A 6,000-nucleotide genomic window follows, 5' to 3' on the forward strand; every position below is an offset into this window, starting at 1 on the left:
ATAAAATGTATTAAATTTTATTTAAAAAAAATTTAAATTTAGAATTTTATTGTTTTCACACACCACTCTATTTATCTATTTGTTAATATCAGTCTCAACAGACAGACACAAAAAGAGAGAGAGAGAATCCTTCGGTTAAGATTCAAGGTAATCCCGTTCTCCCTGGGTGATCACCGGCACAGCATTTTCTTGCACAGCCATTTAAATTGGCGCCAATGAGGCCACAAAGAGATTAAATTGTTTAATCCTACACCAATTCATACACAGCACACAGTCAAATGAAGTTATTAGCTCTGCGTTAACATCATGGAAGCCAATTACAAAGGGCAGCAAGAGCTCAGAGAAACATTACCTCTCGTGACTACGATCTACCACACAAGAACTTCAAATTCAATTCAGTTTATTCTCCAAAGAAAACCTGGAAAACCTGAAGCACCCACAGTAATGCAGACACTCTAATGCATTATTTATAGGCCTTAAGTTATTCATTAGACAAGACTGGGCACCATCCCATACTGTAGGTGTGGAAGACCATGAATATTAACAAGGGAGATTTGATATTTAAACATGGCGTGGAATAAATCGCTGCAAGTAAATGCCAAGTAAATAGCACAGCACGTTAGTTACAGTGTGCTGCAGCTTGCCAATGCCGGTTGTTATTCTAAAGCATGACCTTTCCATTGCAAGATTGATACTTCTTTCTCTTGGTTTTTGAAACACTTTGGGAGTAAAAAAAAAAAAAAAAAAAGAGAGAGAGACATTAATAAATAAAATTATGAATAAAAAACAAGCAGACCCAGGCTGAGTTATTTCTCCACACTCAAACAGAAACAATAGGCTCAGGCCGTAGAGCTGTGGACCACATGTTAGCCAAGTCAATGTCCTAAAACTGATGAAATTATGGAATTATATTTATAGAGTGCAACAGAAAGTAAAAAAATATTTTTTTCAATTTCTCCATAGGAGAATTCATTTTTAACAGTAACACACAAATCTTTAACGAAAAACCGTCAGCTTCAAGGTTGTTAATCGATGGTTTTTGCTTTTGATGAAGCTACAAGACCCCATTATTTCAAATTATTTAAGAACTTATAATTTCATAGCAGGTTAAAAACTACATTATCCATGATTCTGCAAAGTTATCTGCACCAATCAGAGACCTACAAGAAGCAAATTGTGCTAAAAATGCTCTTTACCGTCCGTCCACTGTAATACATCATTTAGATGCATATTAACATAAATCATAATTTGGATTTCTTGTTTCTTTATACTGTATATATAATTACCATCTTTTTAAATCAATAGTTTTTATTTGACTGTCATTTGCAATGCTTCATGGGATTATAGTTCTTTTCTTCATTAAAGTGTTAAGTAGGTAGTCTTGTACCTTCGTCTTTTTCTCTGATTTTAAAATACATTTTTTTGCTTCAAATTAAAGCTTGTACTGTTGCGTTTCACCTCCTGGCTGGCTGGTTTGGTTCAAGGTATATAACTCTTAAATGAAGAGTTTCTGTACACTGCCCTCCAAAAATTTGGAAATGCCCTAGAAAAGTGGGGTTTTGTACAATATTGGCATGAATCCTTTTTAATTTGTAATAATTTTGCACTGATAAGGGACAATAAAAACTACGAACAAATATTTTATTGCATAAACTTTTTTAATTCTCGATTAATCAAAATATCCACCAGTAGCAGCTATTACAGCTCTGCATAATCTGGGCATCCGAGCTGTGAGTTTATTCAAACATTGACTTGATACTGTATATTACTCCAAGCCTCATGAAGGATTGCCCAAAGATGATTCACACTGGTTGGACACTTCTTACGGATATCACGGTCCAGTTGCTCCCATAGTAGCTCAATTGGGTTGAGGTCGGGTCATTGGGGAGGTCATTCCATGACAGACATGATACCAGACTGTTTCCTCTCCAAATAGGATTTGCACAGCTTTGAAGGGTGCTTGGGGTCATTGTCTTGTTGGAAGGTTTAGGAAGGTTGGGGTGTTTCCAAAATTTTGGAGGGCAGTGTAAGTAAGATTATGTAAGTAAGGAAGAGTAAATGTTTTTTCAATCCCGATGGGAAAAATACTTTCAGAACCAAGGCCGCTGAAAAAAAATAGCAGATACGTAAATGTATATTATGTAAAGCGTAAATGATGTAAAAATGCAGATACGTGTCGAATAAGCCTATAGCACTATTTAGTTTTGGTCAACAAATGTTTTCCTGTCCCTGCATGGAATTTGCTTTTACTTTTTTTGCTTTTACTTAGAAAATGCAGCAATTCCCTGATGAGATCGCATCACTAGAAGTGGTGTGACAGCACTTTTATCCCACAGGCAGTAAAATCTTTGCAGCATCGTTTTCTCGTCTCAAATAGTTATTGATGTTGAGACATGGTGATGTTCATGAGATTGTCCTGACACTGCAGTTTAAACACTGCTGTACAGCCAGGCAGTAAACCCTTAAAATGCTTAAGAGGCCTGTCATATATCATGTCATGGGGAAACTGTACGTGCCTATGCCACAAAAGGCCTTTCAGGAAATAAACTTTCACTGCCTACAGATGGTGATTCTGGGGTCCCAGCAAGGCCTTGGCTCATAAAGAGCATGAGGCACCATCTTATTTCACTAGCTGTGTTTTTGCCCAGCTGTGGGCTCAGTCAGCGGGCTTTACGGTCACCGATGTAATTATGCAGCAGCTTAGCAGCTCAAACAATGAAACAGCCTGTTCACCATTTACAGCCTCCCAACTCCCACTCATAAAATAATATGCCAAAATCAATAAGCTTCCAGATATGTCTCGGAAGGCTGATATATCTCTGCGAGAGCACCGGTCTGATGGAGCACAAATCCAGCCTAACAAGCTGAGGGGGAAGAGAGGGGTTAATTGGGATGTTGGAGCCGTCCTTCAAAAGCTGGAGAGGGAACAGAATCAACCGAAGATGAATGAGACTGAGGGGGTGTCTTGATCAAGCCGAGATGGCATGACAACACAATAGCTCTCTGTCAGATGCACGCCCTTCTGCCACGAGTTTCCAGTTACAGGCAGCCAATCCTAATTATGTAGGCTAAATAAATATCTCTAATATTTGGAAATCAAATCAGATGGGATTATATGCATTAGTCAAGCATTGTCGTAATAGCAGGGAAAAGCATTTGCCTTACCTGCCATACAATTAATGTATTTATGGATTATGGACTCATGTTAAAGTCATTTGTGGATTACTGTGATGTTTTTATCAGCTGTTTGGACCCTTATAGTTCACTGATTTTTGTGTGGACTATTTCTTTAAAATAAGCTATACCTTGAGTAAACCTGTTTGCATACTAAACACAAAAAGCACTCAACCAGCATTTCTGTGGGGAAGATCAGACTACATCTGTCCGTGACAGGCCTCGGCGGCAGGGGGGCAGGACCATCTGACCCTCTCCAGACCTGACCATCCACAGGATCCATCTGCTCGGCCTGCGACTGACTCCACAGTACCATGTCACACACATAGGAACCCAGTCACAACCCTGCCAGACACAGCACTCTCTCTTTGTTTCGGCCAGTTCTCATATTTATCTGCTCAAGTACACTCGCAAAACAAACTAAATGTACTGTATACACATAACAGGAATGACCCATTTACTGTTATCTCACTCACCTCATGTCACCTGTCCCTTCAGTCTTTCAAGTCTCTTTTGTTGACCTGATTGCGTTAAAGACATTTATTATCGATATTATTTACAATCAGTATACTATATATTACACAAAACTAGCACATTGAAACCGTTTCTTGTTTGTCAACAAACAACTTTACCTTGAGCACAGAACCCATAATAAGACATTATGTTTGAAAATGTATTGCATCGTTAAATGCATTAGACAAAAATTGGCTTAGTGTTTGACTGCGATATTGCTTTATACAACCGTTCAATATATATATTATAAAATTAATACATTTAGAGTAAGTTCCCTTTTAAACAAACAAATAATCCAAAACATTGAGCGTTGTCACCACACCGAAAGTCTGGAACTGGGCGTATGAGGAGAACGGAGGCGACAAAAAAATATTTGTTGAAATCAATTCTGCAATAAGTGTGTTTTACTTGACTCCAACTCCAGGTTTTCTGATTCTTCACACTTCACAGGTAAGAGAAATTCGCTCCGAACGACAGCAAACACAATACACACTAATGCCGCTGCTTTCACTACACAAACTCGCTTCTGCTTATAATCCAGGAGGCAATGAACAAGCAATACAACAAACAAACAGTTATTTAAATTTCATGGTAAAGAAGCACTGCAGAGCAGTTACAACAAAACATAGGTGCCCTCTTCGTTTTGCAGAACATTCCTTAAATGCCAGATTCATGAACGATTCTTTCTTTTCACCGACTGAACAACCGTCTTAAGCGGAGTCAACACCTTTGATGAACCGACAACCTCTCTTTTGAAACCGAAAAGTGAGATGAACCAATATGCGACCACAACATACCTTGTAGCCTACTGGAAATAGGCCTATGTTTAGGATATGATTGTACAATATTTTAATCAACACACATACAACATTTAGTAATACAATCATTCTTGAGACATGGGGCAAAACATGTCCAGTAATTGTTACTGTAATTGTAAACTATCAGGATTAAAAAATAAATAAAAAAAATCCATTGTAAATGTTATGGGGATTAATAATAGAATGTATTTAACACAATTGTCCCCTTTAATTTAATTTTATCATTATTATGTGAAATCTATGACACTTGTCTTCTCACTATCTAAAACAGTGTGTCCACAGAGAAGGGTTCAATCATTCATAATCATATGCTATAAAATGATAAAACTTTATGTAATAAAATCAGGGAATATCAGGGGCAGCTGTCACTCTTTAAAGGACCCCTTAGCCACAATCCTCCTCTGCAGAGTATATCACTGTCAGACAGACTCAGATTTAGAATATTTTAAATCCTAATGTTAATATTTCCTGGTAACAACCATGATATGTCAACACCATCTTCCAATTTCTGAGGAAATTATTTGAAATATTTAGATCATTTTATTCTCCTGAAGCAGGTTCCATTAGCATCTAGCATCAACAGAAAAAAAAACTAAATGGCTACTACATGAACTCCATGTGTTTTGTGAAAGAAATGCCAAATTTGTCAACACAGTCAGATGTCACCACCGTCAGATTTTGTGTTCCAATAATATATCAAAATACTTAAATGTGACTCTTGAATAAAAGCTTTTTAAACAATAACACTGTTTGTTGTATTCGTTTTAATACAGTAATTTATTGATTCAATGCATTTGATAGTTAAAAACACTACAAATTCAGGTTTTCGTCACTACCGTCAGATGTGTCAACTCCGTCAGTTCTGTCACCTCCGTCAGATGAATATTTTGATCAAATTTCATTATGATATTTTATATTTGTTGAGGAATTGTTGGTCACATGTGAAAGTGTAATCTGTCTTCTAACATGAGAATGTGTTTTGAAATGTTAAAAACATCTTGAATGCTGTTAAAGATCAATTTGAAATGATATTACACAGTCCAAGGTAAAAAGCACATTTTGTTAAAAAAAGAGAAAAGTTGGGAGGTTGTATCAAAGCATAGATCAGTAGCTTAGTACATATAAGATACAAGGTTTTATTTTTTAAATTTTGCACCCTGTTTTGTCCCAATTCTCACGAATGACTGACAGCAACACTTTTAATACCTCACATTTTTAGCCAAGATATAAAAAAGTAAATTAATTTTAGTACTATATAAAATTATATTTAGGTTCAAAATGTAGATTTTATGAACTAAATCGTGGCTGCAACAACCTAAAACTACAAAGCTTTGGATTGTTTTATGCCGCGTGTCAGAGATGTATGTCATGGTGTGTATAGGCTATTGAATCTTGTTCTTGATGGCTGTCTAAAATAACTTAATTTCTAGGCTAGTGCACGATATCCACAAGGAGTTAAGTGTTCGTAAAACTTTCGTGTGCTGCTGTAAACCCT

This window comes from Barbus barbus (genome assembly GCF_936440315.1).
Source record: "Barbus barbus genome assembly, chromosome: 31".
Lineage (NCBI taxonomy): Eukaryota > Metazoa > Chordata > Actinopteri > Cypriniformes > Cyprinidae > Barbus > Barbus barbus.